General features: G+C 37.2%; 1 protein-coding gene and 1 long non-coding RNA gene across 5 annotated transcripts in view; both read left to right on the top strand.

The window, feature by feature from the left end:
* Positions 1 to 18,663, top strand: part of Ntm (neurotrimin) — a 978,825-nt gene that overhangs the window by 813,194 nt on the left and 146,968 nt on the right. The gene's annotated exons all lie outside the window — the stretch shown is intronic.
* LOC124085256 (uncharacterized) lies at positions 1,202 to 17,249 on the top strand. Its single transcript, XR_006849384.2, has 3 exons — positions 1,202 to 2,157; positions 4,457 to 4,548; positions 14,473 to 17,249. It is a non-coding gene; the product is annotated as an uncharacterized LOC124085256 (long non-coding RNA).

Here is an 18,663-nt window from a genome sequence, read left to right as displayed (position 1 = left end):
TTAAATGAACATTATCATTTTTATTTCAGTTTTTTTCTTCTGTTTTTTTGATAAAGTGAAAGAATATGAATTTTGCTATCATTTCTATCCAAATAATTTGGTCAATCCATTCTCAGACCCAGAGACATTAAGCTGAATTTGGCACCATGGATTGTCTTAGCAAGGTGACAAAAGGGACTAGTGTTCTAGATTAAAAGGGGGGAAAACACATAGCAGGAAGGAGTTAGGAGTCCTAGTACCAGTGGCTCAATGAAAAACGTAGGAGCTACTGGAGAGCACCATGGCCTGGAGAGCTGGAGAGTGCCAGGTCTCTGTTGCCCATGAACTACAAACTATGGAAGAAATGGAAAAGCAGGAAGGTTTTGAACTGGGAAACTATATGAGTAGTTTCAGAAGGACTTTGGGCATCAGAATGGAGGATAGATTAGAGAGGTAGTTTTGAGGTAGGGAGACATAGGAAATGAGAACACAGTATAAATGCATATTCCCTTCTGTTCCTCTCTGATCAAAGTGCTTGCAAATAGCAGCTGATAAGTGGCTGGAGGGTGTGTACCCAGGAAGGGCAGGCAGGGTCTGGCAGCCACATGCTCCCAGTCTTCCCAGACGGTCCTATTCCAAGGAGACATGTGTTCTTCTCAATGTATGGTTTGGTAAGTTTCAAAGTAAATTAAATGTAATGTTTATAACTTTGTAAAAGATTTAAGTTTGTACATCTACAAATGAGGGGAAAAAAACGTGCCAGATTTTCTTTCAGTTTGGAATTCTAAGAAGATGGCATTTGGATTATTGAAATGAAATGATGTCATCCAGAGGAGATGAGGATTGTGTGAACAAAGGACAAAGCTTTAAATAAGTTAGGATAAATACTGGAGGAGGGGCACTCAAATGGGAGAAAATATTTGGAAGTAGAAAGGAGAAAAAGTCCAGAGAATACTAAACATGAGATGTTGCAATGTACCTCTTATCACTCATTCTTGCTGCCTGCCTCGGAATCTTCAAAGAAATTTTCTAGAATGAAAGGAATGATAGGAACTTCTCCCCCAACTGCCTGGACCTGAAGCACTCATAAAGGGACCTTGTGTAGATGGACTTGGGAATCACAAGATACCTATCCTGGTCAACCTAAGGGCCAGATGAAAGTCAGATTTGGAACATTTCTTGCGTCAAATCCTAAATTACATTCATGCTCCATAGTAGGAACTGTGTCAAATAAGGTGAGCAGACTTGTTCTATGCTTCTAATTATAGTGAGATTTTCATCTCCCTGAGCTTGCTGCTTTTGTGTTGTTCAAATGAAAGACACGAAATAAAGGCATAAATGAGAGCTGGTCACCTAAGTGGGTCAACCCAGACTTACTCCAGACTCTCCTACTTTGTTTTAAACTCCTTTATAAAGAGTTGTTAGCTTTTATCCTTCATTGTGACACACTAAGACACAGTAGCCACTTCCTCCCTCTCTTCAGGAAGAAAAGTTTTCAGCCTGGTTGGTGCTGACCAACCATATTTGAGACACTCTTTTTACCTTTTTCTGAAGTTCACATGACAAATGATTTTCCATGCCAAAAGCTTCCTTAAATTTAGAGTAAGGTTAGTCCTATAGGTGATGGCTGATGCACCCTTGGGGCATATCAAGGAGGCCAGCCTTGGGCACTCAGAGGAGGAGCTTGACAGTTGAACATAGGAGATAAACTAAGTCAGGGTGATCATCATCTCTACTTCCACACACACAGAAACTCTTACCTCACCTTTTAGCAAAGGCCTTGGGTAAAGCAATAAGCATCTGTCAAGTAAATCCTTCATTTGTTCACCAAATATTTACTGAGCTCCTACTAAAATCAAGCATTGTGCTAAATTTAGGGTAGAACACAAACACCCAGCCTACTTCCAAAGAAATAACATGCAACTGGGTGATAAGACAAGTAAATAATTCATTTTAGTGTAAGGAAAGAGTTGGGACCAGTACCAGTTGGGTATAGGTGCTCTGATAGTGTGCAAGAGAGGACCCTGCCTGTGGAGACCTTTATGAACCTCAGGACATGTTCAAATGGAAGCTCAACCAGTGCTGAGAGCTGAAGTAAGAAGGTGAAGTCTCTTGGACGATAATGGCATCTGCAAGCACTGAAGAGGAATGACTGGGAGCATGGCCCACTAAGAGGAGGTAAATCATCCCACATAAGAGCTAGGAAGAGCAAGGAGGGGTGAGAGGTGAGACCCCAAGAGGTGAGGAGAAGCCAGAGGGACCTTGTATGTCAGGCTGTGGACTTTGGAATTTTCCTTAAGGGCAATAGTAACCCAGTTTAGTAAAGAGCAAATCTTATTCAGGGCTTCTCACACAGTTTTGAAAAGAGGACATTAGAGAGCAATGCAAAGACAAGAAGGCCCCTCAATGGTGAGTCACCCTATCCATCCAGCCTCACCTAGGCAGCTGCCCAGAACTGCCCTGAGTTAAGAGGACTTGATGTCAAAGCTCATCTATGCTATATTTTCAGCTCCATCCAATTTAAGTTGCTAGATGAATTTGCACTGTGGCGACAGTGATCACCTTATTTAGAAGACAAGCCATCAGCGTGGAGCGCATATGCATTGTTCTTTCTGAAATGGGTTGTTTTTCATTTGCTCTTACTAGCAATTTATTTTTCTTTATTGCTGCTGAGATATATTTTTTTGTTTCCTGACTATTGTAGTTTTTCATCTTTTCCCTTTTCTTGTTCATGGTGTTTTGTTTCACTCTCCTGGAAGTGTTCTTTCCAATTGTCCTTTCTCTGATGTGTCCCCAGGACCATTCTTCACTTTGACCTTCTGCCCTTGGTACCCTGACTTCTTTTGCGTGTGTGCATTCTCTTCTCATATTTCTCAGAATGTTCTTTCTTCCCTCTACTTTTGCTTTCTCTCCTTCCCCTTTTCCTCTTCTCAGGTTCCCTTGGTGTTTACCCTCAGTTTTATTCTCCCAGCACATAGCTCTGCAGCCTTCTGTTCCTTCCCATCCCACTGCCTAGGCTCTCACAGCACCTCTGACCTATGCAGTGGGCTGGTCCTTCTCTCAATGACCCTCAGGTTTTGCCTCCAACACTCAGGTCACATAACCTTTATGAAGAGGATCAGATGATCAGATGGCCTTTTATTTATTTATTTTATTTTTTGTTTCACGTAATAAACACATCTTGAAATTGAGCTGTGGTTGTATTCACAGTGTATCATTTCCCTGGGGAGCCTACATCCAACCCCAGAGGAATTATTTTTCTTTCTCAGTGCATGGAGAGAAGGCAGTATATTTAGATTTCTTTGTTGAGACTCAAATATGTGGCGTCTGTGTGCACTGTCCCTAAAGCAATGTGTGTGGTTATGTGAGAGTATGTGAATGTTTTTGTGGGGAGTTGGTGGGTACCTGTTTATGGCGAATGTATTTGTGAGTTTGTCAGGTGAGGTTTCTATTTTTATGAACCAAAAGAAATTCACAGCTGGTCGTGGGCATACTAGACAAGTGGTACTCATTCAGAATGAATTTGAAGACCATACAGGGTAAAGGTACTCACCCTGGGCTGGGGTGACTGCAGAAGTGGGGTCACTCTGAAAGGACTGAAACAATACTCTACTTGATTCTCCACCACCGTCATCTGCTTTGGCCTGGTCACAGGCCAGATGTCAGCAGGAGGAGATTTCTTGGGGTAGAGCAGAGGACTCAGCACAAAAGTATGAACTGAGCCCAGGAGTCTGCTAGCCCCACTATGCCCAGAGGCCTCTTCTCTTCCATGCTGAGGCCCAGTGTGGCAAAATGACTATGGGGTACACTTGGCTGATCTGGTCAAAGGGGATTATAAGTATAACTTCTCATCTCAGAACTATTAAAGGCAACTGCAGGCAAACAGTAGCAGGCAGACTTTTATCATACAAAGATATCAGTATTTATAGCTATATCTTATTTAAATCCTATTATGTAGAAACCAGAAAATAGATGAAGCTCTTTATGTATACTATCTCATTTAATATTCAGAACAGTCTTGATCAATAGATGTTCTTATTATCCTTACTTGGGAAAAGAGAAAACCAGCTATTCTGGGTAAGGTTACACATTAGTAAGTGGCAGAGTGAGAGTCAGACTTCAGACTGCCTCACTATACACAGCTCACCTCAGGCCCTAACTTCCCTTTGTGAGCAAAGGGTCAGGGTTAATCTCCCTCAGAGGACTGGATTCCAATTAGGAATGGGCTGTGCAAGAGCAGGCATGGGATCAAATCAGTTCAGAGCCAGGAGCTGCCTCAGAGGCCATCTAGCCAGTGATTCTAACCTCCACTGCGCATTGTAGCTGCTTGGACTAGTGTTAAAAACCACCATGTTGATCTTCCCCAGAGATCTTCATTCCATTTTAGGGGGAAAAGTCCATAATATCATTATTTTTTAAAACCCCTGTGTGCTTTTATTGTTCACTCCTGTTGAGAACCACTGTTCTAATATTACAGATGGGAAAACATGAAATGCAAGAGGTTAACTGGCTCTTAATCCAAGCTCACACCACTGCTTAAAGGAAGTAGAGGAAACACAAAACAACATGGTAGGTGATATTTTAAGCTAAGAAACAGTTATACTAGAATAATAGCTGTACAATCAGTTGCCTTTAATTTTTTCATGTGTAAGATGAGGACAAAAATAAATCCTATCTGGCAGGTTGTTGTGAGGTGACAATATAAAATGATAACATATAACAGTGTCATAATCCAGCCCAGTATATAATAAATTATTTTCTTTTTTTTCTTCTTCTCTTTTTCTGGATTCTTTTTCTTCCTTCCTCATTCTCTGCACCGTCCCCAACCCTTCTTTTCTTCTTTCTTGTACTCTATGGAGAGTACATTTCACCCCGTTCTCATGATTTCAGGTGGAAGTCATCAATTAATATCAACTTTGGATTTTTTGAAGTACTATATGAGTAAAGAGAACATTCTTTTATAACACTGTAAACTCATGAAAGATAGCATGTGTCATTCAAGTCTACCCTGACTAAACAGACATCACCTGCAGGTGGCTCATTGAATGTTTATGAAGAGCATACCTGATGGTTGGTTTGTCCCAGGTAGAATCAGCCTGTGAGTGCAGTGCTGCCATTTTGCTCATCTAGCATTTTATCACTAATGGGGGACTTTATGTTTTGCCTCCCAAAATTCTTTTTATCTTATCACCAAAGTAGATGCCATGACATTTTTAATGCTGACACCCCAATGGATGAGTGTTAGCATTTATCTTATGAAGAAGTTTCTGAGTTTTTCCAATATGGTACAAATTTTATTAGACAAAATATTTTATTTTATTTTTTCTATCATTGGTTTCAATTCCATTGTAGCTTCCATTGCAAAAGGAAGCCATGATAGAGTGGAATTTATGCTCTTGTTAGATGATATTTAAGGATCCACCCATGTCCATGACCTCTCCTACTGTGATTTCTCATTTATGATAGCCACCTCTTTATATCCAACACTGGTAAACCGGTATCTGTAAGAACCTAATGGAATCACCTCTTGAAAATGCCTCAGTATATCTCATATTAAACAGATCATCTCACCTCACCTTGCCTCTCTTACCACCCAATTCTGCTTGCTTCTGTATTAGCAATCTTGAAGGATGACACAACTATATATTCCATGTTCTGGATAGAGACCTAGAGGTCATCCTTGATTGCTTCCTTTCTGTAGCAGCACTCTTTAAGTCTTCTGATCCTGTAGATATCTCTTACCTGTACATAACTTTTCATCTTTGCTGTTACTGACTTGGTTCAGGCATTTATCCCACTTTACCTCATTTTACCTGATTTTTCCTGATTCACTGTCTCTGTCCTCCATCCTGCATCCTTGGTACAATGGTAATAATAATAATAATAATAATAATAACAACAACAACAACAAACATCAATTGAGTAGTTACCATGTATGTGGTAAGTAATAGGTTTACCTTGTAAAATCTCATTCAAATCTCCTAATAACTTTCAGCATTAGATAATACTATCATCTGTATTTTTTAGATGAGGAAATGGAGGCTTAGAGGTTTGAAAATCTTGTTCAAGATTCTCCAAATGGAAGATGGGGCTTGAATCCTTATGTGCTATTAAGAAGAGCTCAACAGTGGGTCTGTTTCCTTGGTAGGAAACTTAACTCTTCCCCTGTTTTCTCAAAAGCATCCTCCTGCTAAGTGCTGCTTTCTTGCAGAGAAGTGTTTATTTATTTATTTTCCTCCTTTTATTTCTTTTTGGGTTTCCCTGTCTCCTCAGTGATGTTGATTTCATTGCATTTCCATAATATTTCATGCTTTAATTTAATTTATTTAGTGCTATTGTACAGTGCCCTGAGCACCTCAGAAGAAGTGAGAGTTTTATAAATAAAATTATTATTACAGCTGCTCTGATAGCAGCCCCTGAGCTATTTAATGGATATATCAATTACTCTCAATGTTGAAAATTTTCACCTAAAGCCCTTTATGGCCCAAGTTTTCCTTGCCTTTTGCTACTTTATCCTGCTTGTGGTTTAGGCACAGTTTTATAGCATTTCTCCTTACTCTCCCTATCAGGAGTGCATAGACAGTACCCCAGCAAAAATTTCTTGTAATGAATTCTGAAGAGCATGATCTAGTTTCCTTAACCTTTCTGAGTTCCTGAAGTTCTGAATCCCATTTGCTAGACCTATAATATCAGTCTTACAATGACTCAGCCATTCTTGCCCACCTTATGCTAAATAAGATCTCATTCTGGTCTGTGACAGAAATCTCTCCCAGGATGAATTGATTAAAAAACTATTTGGCAATGAAGGTTTCAGAATTTGAAACTACAAGGATTATGCAGACGAAATTCTGTAAGAGTCTTCACAGCAAGTGAATTTCAAACAAAAGGAGTAGGGTGAGAATCGCCCTGGTTCTGACCATCACTTCAAGCATCGGGCTACTTTGGGGATTCTGCCTTCAGATTCACAATCTCATAGTATTTCACTAGCAAGAATGTGAGACTGCTGCTCTCTTATATTTATAGAGTTTCAATAACATACTTAAGAATTGACAGCACAAACTAATAGTCAAGCTGGCATTATTCTTTGGACCTATTTAACTTGAGCTATTCCATTTGACCTTCCATCTTCCACTTCCTCATGGCATATTTATATTTCATTCTACGTTTCTGCTTCCTTGTTCCACTTTTTTTTTCCATTCTATTTTACTCCTTCCTGTTCACTCATTCAGTAAACATTAAACACTTGCTATATAGCAATCATATGACTGGTTCCTTACAATATTGAGCAAGACTGACATTTTTCCTTACTCCTTTTGGAACTTGAATTCTTCATTTCCTCTCCTACTTTCGTCTTGACGGTCTCCTTTTTAAGCATCTCTTCGCTTCATAATTTATAGTTATATTAAGGATTTCTGAAGAAGTTTCCTCATTAACAGGGAGCAATACACTGTGCTGTCTCTATTTATTTTTAAGAAAACAAATGGGAGTAGCCAATCTGTCCATTACAAATGAATTCATTCCCATTCAAGCAGTGCTATCACGTACCTTGCCTGAGGCTTCTTGGGTTATGAGCAACATATTGGCTTCAGTTGTCTCTACTTTTACTCAGCTACTCTGGGAGCCTTAGATGGAGAAAAGACAAAATAACTCAACATAACTTATTGTACATACATAGTCATGCATAGTTTCAATACTAGAAAACACAAAGAGCTTTTCCAGGTGGATATTCACAACTCTCTTCCCTGGCTAGGTAGAGATTCTAGCCAAAAAGAATCTCAAATGAACTATGGCCTAGATACCTACACAGAAATAAATAGACAGTATTAAGACTGTTTGACCATCAAAGGGAAGAATAACCTTTAATGAAAAATGACTAACCAGAAATATTCTAATAGCTATAAAGGAAGCAGTGTGGAGAACCATATAATGAAATTCAGTATTCTTGAAGCTCAGAAATGCTTTGCAATCCACATAGTAATCAGAGAGAACCTAAGGAACTTTGCATTCCTAGACCTTGTCTTCTCAGGAGCTTTAATTAGTCAGTGACATTTTCCATCCCTACTAAGTGCAAACCACTGTTCAAGAGGCTACTCGTGATGAATAGCTGGACTCTGCTGCTATTCTCATTCCATGATATGTTAGGCCAGTACTACTCATCAGATATTGTCTTTCTAGAATATACCTAAAGAGCTCCAATTCCAATTCTCATCCTCCCCTCCCTTTTCTCCAAATAGAGTGTGAACTTTGATGGTTCCTGGTATAAATAACGATTATACTGGGGCTGCTAATTGAAGTCTAGTTTGGTCCATTTGCCCCTACTCTATTGAGTATCTCATAGCACTTTCATTGTAATTCTGTTTTAGTCTTTTAATAAAAATGGCCAGCAAGCCCACAAGATAACAAAATAGGAATCAATGGGACCTGCGATTGTCTGCATGCCAGATTCTCTTGTCAGCCTGGTCTCCAATCCATCCTGCCAACTCACCCTCCTTTGGGACTGAGACGTTTGAAAACAGTGAAGCAGCCTCATCTCCCAGGCAGTGTTTTTCTCCATCATTTGCTTTATTAAATATTGATTTTCTGTTGCATTATTAAACCTTAAGTCCAGAGCATAAATTCTAGGCTGATACTTTAATCTGGCTCTCCTTTTTTTTTCTTTCTTTTTTTCTATTTTGGCTTTTAGAACTGATTTTCAGGCCAGTTCTCCTGGGGAATCTTTAAGTCAACTCAAGGCCAGAGAGAAATCTGCCTGCAGGGAAGGGAGGAGACTAGAGATGAGAAGTAGTTTGTCTTGCCAATGCACTGCAGAAACAACTGCTTGTCTGAAGGAAACCCTCACTTTAAACTTGTCCCAGACACAGAAACTTTTCTTGTTGGGATTCAGATGATCATGCAGGGAAGATATTTTAGATTCACATCTCAAAAATTATTGAGTAAGCAAATGGTATGCTGCATTGATTTTAGAATTGCGTATTATGGAGCTTCAAATATTATCTAATCCTTTGTTCATCCACAGCTCCTCTTTTCTTTTGGTCCCTATTATTACTAGGATTTGAGTCAGAGATTATAATCATAGAAGCCTTTGATGTTTTGCTTACTCAGGGCCTCTGGCTCCATATTTCCATTTCTTCTCTCCCTGGTCTGGTCACCTGTAGCAAATCCAATGCAGAATGGTGCCCTGACACTTCACAAAATTCTTTCTGGTAGATTCAGATATCTTCAAATAGTTAGACAAGCCAGAGTGATATCTTGGTTGAATTCCCAATTCTAGATATCTTCCCAGACCAACACTCATTGACCTAAAGTTTGGTAGAGGTGACAATTAAGAAGACAGGAAGCAGAAGGTATTATACTTTTGTCTTTGACAGTAACAAACAGGAGAAAAATGGGGGTTAATATTTATGGAGTTGTTCAAATAGGCACGGGGCATGTTGCTTTTTGCACAAATGTTCTTAGACAGTCATTCATACTTCTCTGCCTGGACTTCAGTCCATCCCATATTTCTCTCTGTGACTATTACATCCTGTTCTCTAGAAATCAGATATTAGGAAGTTGTTCCAGGACCTGGCTGAAACTATGCTTAGGAAAAGGAATGACTTTGATCCATTCTTAACTCTGGGAAAGAGAGAGTGTGGTACTAATTCAGGCTGGTCATAGACACTTGTCAAAGCAAACACTTATATGCCAAGGTCCAAGGGTTGACATAGCCTATGCAGCATAACAGATGCATTGAAAAGATGTTTCTTGGGGAATATTGACAGAGACTATGAAAGTCCAGGTAAAAGAATCTCAATTCCATTTTCATCAACATGCCACATGTCACTAATACCCTTGGGCCTGCAAGGAATAAGAGATGTTATTTTGAAGATCATGGGAATTTCAAATTATATATCTTCTTATGATCCCATTTCCAAAACTTTAATTCTCTCTGCAATAGGTACATAGGTAGATAGATAATGCTTATGGGTCATTTGAACACTCTGTATTGATGGGCAGCTAACATCCTACTCATGTAGATCTTGCTTCCTTTAGAAATGCACATGCACAAACATACACACAAACACACATACACACACACACACACTCACATATACCCCCAAACCTATTTATCTCATATATCTATCTCTTGACTGGTTTGTTTTAGAACCATATAGAATACACTGAATTCTTTCAGGTAATAAAACCCATTTGGCTTTTAGTTAGAAATTATGAATTTTAATCTTTTTATCTATGTATATATCTACCAATGATAGGACAAAATGACTGAATATTGGCAGTTGCATATGTTTCCATGGACTATTTAATTTCTCTGAATTTTTGCACTCTCATTTGTAAGAGCTTGAGTGTAACCACTCATCAGTTTATTGTGAGGGGGATTGAAATTAGGTAAAATACCTACCATTAGAAAGCATTCAATCTTTTCTCTAATTCATTTCAGCAAATATTTGCTAAACACCTTTTGTATGTCAAGTATTATAGCAAATGTTGAGAATAGAAAAATGAGTGGTAAATGGTCCCTGACCTCAAGTTGGGGATTACAATATTTGAAAATGTCTATTATATTCCTGAAGTCTTCTTTTTCCCCTGACTAAATGCAGCAAGTATCACCCACATCTATCATTGTGTTCGCCTCATTATATTGCAAGTGTCTCTTAACCCAAAAGATGTAACGTTTTTGAGTGTGAGTATTCTTCACTGAATGTCAGATCTTTTTTTTTTCAATAAACATTGGTTGTTGAATGAATATCTAATACTTCCTCTTTCTTTTTATGTTAGATTCTAGTGTCTTCACTTGCTTCTTCAGATGCTAGATGACTTTTTTTTCTCCAGGCCAACAGAATCTTAGAGTTCAAGAAAGCATGTACACTGATTGTCACCTAGTCACCTCTGCAAGTGTTTTCTCTGACTTTTCATCTTCTATCTTAGTCCATTTAAGCAGGCAAGACAGAATACATAATCTGGGTGGCCTACAAACAACAGATTTTTTTTTTATCACAGTTCTGGTGCTGAGAAGTGCAAGGTCAAGACACCAACAGATTCTGTTCTGATTAGAGACCACTTCTTTATTCATAGATGGCATTTTCTCTCTCTAAATGCAATTGGTAGAAGGAATGTAAGTATCTCTCAGCTGTTTTTATAAAAGCACTAATTCTTTTTATTAGGGCTCTGCCCTCAGGACTAGATCACTTCCTAAAGACATTGATAGTTAGGACTTCTACATTTGAATTTTAGAGAGACATAGAAAATCAGTTCATTTCATTGCCCTTCCATTTACTTCTAATACTTCTGTCTTCCTTTTGTTTTCTTCATTTTTCCACTATCCAGTCTTCATCATGGGTAAATATCCATTTGAATTACAAGAATTCACTTAAATATTTTAAAGATTTTTATTGTAACAATGAGACAGACTTAGAGGAAGAAAATACAGGAAGAACAGGACTCTCTATAAGAAGGAAACTTCCTTCAGTGAAACTTTCTGTGTTTCTCTTGCTATTTGGTCTCCTTATTTCATTTCCTATGCATAAGAAAATTGCTGAAATAAGTGCAAAGGTGCTTCTTATGGTGGAGTCTTGAATCTCTTAGTTGAGTTTCTCTGATCTCCACCAGACCCTCACCTAAGTGGCCTTGATCTGCCTCATAGATGATTTGATAGACTGTAGTAAACTGAGTTGGTTTTTGTGCTTTAAGTCCAAATTAGCAGAAAATCAAGCATTCTGTCTTCATTTGAATTAAGTGACCACTTTTGGACCAATCAGCTATTGCTGGGGTGAGCACAGAGATCATTTGATATATGATACTACCTGTCTTTATTTAGGGTTCTACTAATTGAGAGTTGATAAAGTATTAAAACAGATCTCATACAGAGTAATATTGTAATCTCCACAAGGTCAAAAACAAAATGATCTGTTCAAACCTTCTCTACTTCTCCTCTGGTTCTTCTCATCTTTCTTACACCTTTTATAGATATATCTACTACTAGGAATATGTAGACAAATGGTCAGAAAATGTGTTCAGGGCATTCAAGCCTTCTCTTCAAATGACAGGACTTCAGGAAAGTGTGTTCAATGGCTAGAAATAACCCTCATTTGAAGTACTATGGCCTATGCAGAATGAGACTATTAAGAGCTACTGAAATGTCAATAATTAAAAGCAGGAATAATTATTAGCAAGGCCAGCTGTATTCCATGCCAACTCCTAATTCTCCCCAGCATGTAGCCTCACAAGATATATAATTTCCTATTTGTGCAGAGTGGGCGACTCCAGGTCGAATAGGAATATTGCAAATGGGTTGAAGACCCAGGGTCTTCAGGCTATTTCTGTCTCAAGTTATTTTGATTTTTCCATTTGATGCTGTCAGAAACTCAGGAACTGATCGTTTGTGCTGGAAATAGCACAACTTCTGCCCTTTGTTTCGATCGCTTTTGCCATGTGTGATTGGTGAATTTGATTGCTGGCCACAGAAAATTGCATTTGTGTCAAGAGCATTCTGAACAGATCAATGTAGGAGGAAACCAGGCAGGATCAATTGTAATACCAAAGGACTAGTATAAAAAGCCATGCAACTCACATGCTGTCATGTAATTCTCAGTGTCTGAGCACTGCACAGGTTCTCCCCCACAATTCATTAGCTAACCCTCACAGTACCCTAAGAGGTCAGTTAGTGTCTGATGCTAGACATCCAGAAGAGAGGGAAATAATACTACATCCACCTAACTTTTGTTACACAAAAGCAACGTGTAATAATACAGATAATTATTATAAGTGCCTCCATATATTTTTCCAGGTGCTGCTTATGTTCTTTACATGCATTTGTAATTTAAACTTTAAAAGAAGCTTATGAGTTAAATCCCCTTATCATTCCCATTGTATGACTAATGAATCAAACCTAGAAAGATTAAGTAATCTGTTTGATTGTCTGTGAGTGCATAGTTCTGTTCTGACTCCAAATGTCATGCTTTTAACTATCTCTATCTGTTCCCTTTGTATTTTTAAATCACAAAACTGTATGCAATATGAACAAAAATTAGGATTGCTGCCCCAATTCTTGTTATTTTATGGAGTCCACCAGAAGTATAGTAGACCAAGCATTTTCTCCTCTCCACAAAGGATCCCTAGAGTTCTTGGAGGACAGTTATTTAAATCAATACATCTATAATATTTGTATGTATCTGACTTTGTAAAGTGGTTTCCACATCCTTTATCATAACCAGTTTATGAAGTAAGTAGGGCAAGTATTATCAATTCAATTTTCTAAATGAAGAAAGTAACACTCACTAAATATGACTCATGCCCAAAAGTGTAGAATGAAAATAAAATGAGAAGTCAGCCCCCCAGCTATAGAATTTATCTTCTATCCACAGTCTTGTCCTTATGTAAAATAGAGCATTGACTTTTAAGGATATCACCCACTAAACAGAAATAACCTTTCTCTTAAGCTGTGAACTTTTTCTACTTTTTTGAATGTCATTCTTAAAGAATAAACACAAACAAACAAAAAGCAGTTCATAATTATTTAGCTCCAAAGTTTGTCATACAATCTTTGGGTGTATGCCATCTTATGAACATGTTTGGTCCTACATTAGCCTCTAATAGAATTTCTTCAATAAAGGAAAGCAGTGAAAACAGGCCTTAACAAGATCAAATTATGATTGAATGATAGTTAATGATTTAGTTTCAAAATGTTTTATTTGCAAAATAAAATTACAAACAAACAATGCTTACCAGTGGTTTCCTACATTCTAGGATCATCAACTAGGCTCTTAGTAGCTTTGGTAAGTCATTTTCCTTCTCTGAGTCTCAACTCTGTCATCTGAAAAATAGGCATGATAATAACATTTCTCCTCCTTTTAAAAGGAGTAATTTTAAAAATAAAATCACATCATAGATGAGTACTGATTTTGTAAACAAATGAATCCCTGTGCTGAGGTGATATATTGTTTTAGGCATTCAAAAATGTTTGCAGTGGATTGGTAAAGTGAAATGCACCTTTCTATCTGAAATAGAGGTAATAGAAAATGATGCTAAAAAGATTCAAGTGGACTCGTGAACTCAGGTGTGTTGGCAGAGGGACAGGACAAGTGGAAAGTCACTGTGTCCTACTCTATCCTCTCTCTTGTAGAGAGATGGCTGCCTTTGGCAGTATTTAGCTACTCATCTCTGCTCAGTCATCCTCTTGGAACTGCATACTCTGAATGGTGTGATTTCTGTGGCAGTTTCTTCATTCTCTTCTGTGTCTGGCAATGACTTTTTGAAATATTATTTTTTCTTCCTCGACGGCTGGGCTGTATAATTGATGGCCTCTCTAGGTTGCTGGAGTCGTGCATTTAAACCACGATTGCCTTGGCTCCAGTGCCTCAGAGTTCATTACTTTTTGAAAAGCTTCACGTCTGTTTGTGTTCAGATTATTGTTGCTCTGGAGAGGGAGGTTATTGTCAGGCAAGAAGAGGAGTATGGAGGAGAATTCATGATAATCAAATTCTCTTCTCTTCTTAGATGGATATTTCTGGATAACAAGACGTCACATTTATCTGATATGGCTGTTCTGAACCAAGGGACCAAGGACCTTCACTTTTTCCCTACAGCATGCTTTGGGGAGTTCAGGAACATTGAAACTTGGGATGTGGGAGGCTGCTGCTTTGCAAATAGAGTGGATAATAAAGTTTCCCAGATCTGGTATTAAAGAATGATTTAGTTGGAAGTACATACATTTAAGATTTTTAATTAGAAGTTTGGGATATGCCTGGTTCCAAGTAAAGGTGTGGGTGGAGGGCGCATATCCTGTGCACTTCAGCCTATGATATTCTCTCAATTCCACAAGGACTATCCTATCATTCTCAGCCCTCATCTCTGTCAGCTAACACAGTCCACTCACACAAATATCATGTCCATTCATCCATACCCTGTTTTTTACCATAAGCATAAGAACCTCAAATTGGAAAAACCCAACCAGCTTCATGTCAATTTGAAACTGATGAGAACATAATCTACCTGGATGATGAAGAATTAATTCTCTGGTTTTGCAGAGAGGGAGATTCAGAGACCACCTTGTCTCGAGTTGTTGTGGAAGATGTAACAAAAATTTTTAATTGATATTCTCCCATACTTGTCAGCATGAAAACAAAAATCTTGTTTGGTAAGATGAAAATTAACCACATGTTTTGAAAATCTACCCTTAGACATTCCCACACCCCACACCATTCAATCTCAAGGATGTTTATGGCCTCCTCCTTGAACTTTCAGAGGTCTTAATTTTTATCATGATTGCAGTATTCTTTACAGTATTTTATAATTATCTATCCTGTAGCTATTCCGCTTACTCTTAATTTATTCATTTAACATAGGAACCAGGTTTTCTTGTTTGTTTTATTTCTGTATCATCACCATTTAGTGTGGTTCCAAAATATGCTTGACACTAAAGAAAGCCCAAATGAATGAATTTACAAAAGATTTTTTTTATATAAAAACATATTCCAAATGTGTGTGTATATGTAGAAAATAATGTGTGTTGTATTGCAATGAACTTTCTCATTCATTTGTCCCTGGGAAACACATATAGCTTCTCATACCCAAGAGAGAGTAGTCAGGTACAGTGCCTCAAGTGGGGCTATTTGCACAAGGATGGGTAATTTTTTTAAAAGTAGGCAATTTTAAGAGATGGGTTTGGAGCATATTGGTCAGTCACAGATATAGAAGCAACTTCCAAGGCAAAAAGAAAAGAGAAAAAATATATTTTAGAGTTTTCATTTCTATAGGAGACAAAACACTTTTAAGTTGAAGACAGGTTCTTCTCCTTTTGCAATATAATGAGTAGAAGATATTGTCACCTTCTTTGATTTGAAGGGTGTAACATTGGATTATACAAGTACCTAAAGATGCCAGGCATATGCTGGAGTTTAACAAATAATAAAAATTTGAGAAATTATTTTCAATACTTTTCAAATAGTACACTGCAGGAAGAGGTTCCTCCCAGATATATTTGACTTGTGGTATTTTACCTGTATATCATTGAGGACTCTGAGAGTGGAGAGAGATTTCTGCTTCTCTGAATCTTGGTCAAGGATATATGTCTGAAGTTTTTTTCATTATTGCTTTGTTACTTAACCTTCTCCTTGATGCATTCTAGGAGAATGCTAGATTGTGTGGATTTTAACAGCCTAAAGCTCTGCAAAGTGGAGGTGATTATCAGAATTTTAAAAGCTGTGACATTTTGCTGCCAAAAAGTAATTGATTTATTAGAGACATTACAATATATGCATGATTCAACATAAGAGGTTCCTTTGAACTTGTTCAGTACCAAATCCTCTGGGAGACTATTTGCTTTCAGTAACATGGACAGAAACTCTCTTTCATTCAGATTCAGTTGGCCTTATACAAGTAAATATTATAGCTCAGCAGTAGCACTCCAATCCAGTGGCCACAGTAGGATCCAATTTAATGGTTACAACAATTCCAACTGATGGTTACCAGAATATTAATACATTGTTTTGCATTTATGTTTCCACAAAATGGAACAGGGAACAGGATCAGATGACTTTATAATATAGTATTATTATCATTGTTATCATTACTGTTGCTAAAAATAAGGTTATTATTTCACAACAAATAAGATAAAATATGGAACATTTCAGAAGACATTGGAAGTTTTCCTAACGAGCATCTCCTTAGTAAAGCCATACTTCAAAACACTAAGCAGGAAGGCATAATTGAGTTCAGTGATTCCACACCTGAGCAGTGAACCAAACAGAATAACAAAATGCCTTAAGCTAATGAAAATCTTGTTGTTGAAAACAATGAAGCCCCAATGGGGCATGTGGTAGAATACTGGGAGCATTAGGATCTCTGTCTGCCAAAATAGCTTGACTAATATCCTTATCCTGATGAGGTAAACCTATAGTTCATTCCCAAGTGCTTTAGGCAATTGGTAGAAACCTTTGAAATAGAGACACAGTCTTAATCTAGGGTGCTGTTTGCTTTCTTATTCAGTGATTATTGATTACAAATGTTCCAAAGCAACTTTATTCCTCTTCAAACATATAACAATAGAAATGGAAATATGTGATAGAGTAATTCAAGAGCTTTGCTGAATAACTCACACTAAATTAGATGATAAAATACATATCCATCTTAATGCCCAAGTTAAAAATCACAGAATACAAGCTAATAAAGATATTAAATAACAGGTAGTCTGACCCTGTCTTCTTGTAAACAGGGAGATACTTGTTCATCAAGATCATGTCTGATGGCTAAGGTCATGCAGATAAATATATACTTTGAAGGATTTTATGCTTATTGTTTGTCCAAAAATAATTGGAAGAAAAATGAGCTTTAATAATATGTAAGTTCTCTTATTTCCTGTTTTGAATGTTTTTTTTTTTCTTCTTGGACAAAACACCATATAAGTATCTATGATTTTTGCCCTCTGTCAAGAAGCTCAAAAAGAAATTTAAAGCTTAACATCAAAATCTATGTTGACATTTTGATCACCATTTGATGTAGTCTCTTTGTAGTTAGACTTGTTTTATGTATTTACTCTTTTAATTTGTATTTTTTAAGATCCATCAAATTTATTGAAGAAATTATAAAATTTAATTATAAATAATTTAATAGGCAGCTTTTTATATATAATTTAATCTTTTATTAAGTGTGATCTGGACAGCTGATGGCTTGTGTTTTATATTTTTTGTATCATTTCCTAACCTTAAAATTTAGGGATGGGGACAAATTCCTGTCATTTGTCCATCAAGAAAGCATGGTGGGAAAATAAACATTAAATTAAAAAGGATTAGACTTTTATTATTGTAGTTATAAGACATTTAAGAGAGGAAATATTTTTATTCAAAATAAAAAACATTTTTCATAAATTGAATGAAAATGTAGGTTGTAAGAATTTAGAATTGAATTTGTCACTTGGATTGATGGATTAAAAGCTAAGAAAAAACTTGGGCGTTTCAGTTATCCAGTCCAAACAATTAAATTAATTAAGTAAGCTATATTCACCTTTTATTCTTGATTCTCCATTCATTTACTGAGTATCTGCGGTATTTCAGGCACTCTTTACTATTTGTGTATCCAGAGAGAAAAGAGAATTGTTGTTGTCAATGAGATTTCAGGAAGCTCCAATCCTTTACTGAAGTACAATACCATAAACTATTATAAGACATGAGAGGGTAAAAGAGGGATCAGACATGAGCTCATTCAAGGTAGAGTGAGTTATGGAAAGCTTCTGAATTTGGGTTTAGATTTAAAAAGCTAAAGAAAATTAGTTACATAGAAATTAAGAGTTTATAATTTCAAGAGTGGAAGTATAAGAGAAAATTTTTGAGAGAGAAGGGTAAGACAAAGATCTTAATCTGGGGTACAGGAAATACTACTGAAAGATGGTGATGGGTAGACAAAGGTTATGAGTAAGATTGTGTGTGTGTGTGTGTGTGTGTGTGTGAGAGAGAGAGAGAGAGAGAGAGAGAGAGAGAGAGAGAGAGAGAGAAGGGAGGGAGGAAGGGAGAAAGGTAGGTAGGAAGGAAGGAGGAAAAAAGGAAAGAAAGAAAATGGAGAGAAGTAAATGGGCCAATCTTGAAAGACCACATTTTATACACCCTGTTAAAGATTTTATATACTGTTTAAATAGATGAAAAATAATACTTTAAAATCTTATAAGCAGGTGAGATTTGCATTTCTGAAAAGATC

This window comes from Marmota monax, unplaced genomic scaffold, assembly GCF_021218885.2.
Source record: "Marmota monax isolate L192 unplaced genomic scaffold, Marmota_monax_Labrador192_F-V1.1 WCK01_AAM20220418_F8-fsc00062, whole genome shotgun sequence".
Lineage (NCBI taxonomy): Eukaryota > Metazoa > Chordata > Mammalia > Rodentia > Sciuridae > Marmota > Marmota monax.
Note: the sequence above shows the minus strand (reverse complement) of the source record. Positions and strands in the feature narration are given on the sequence as shown.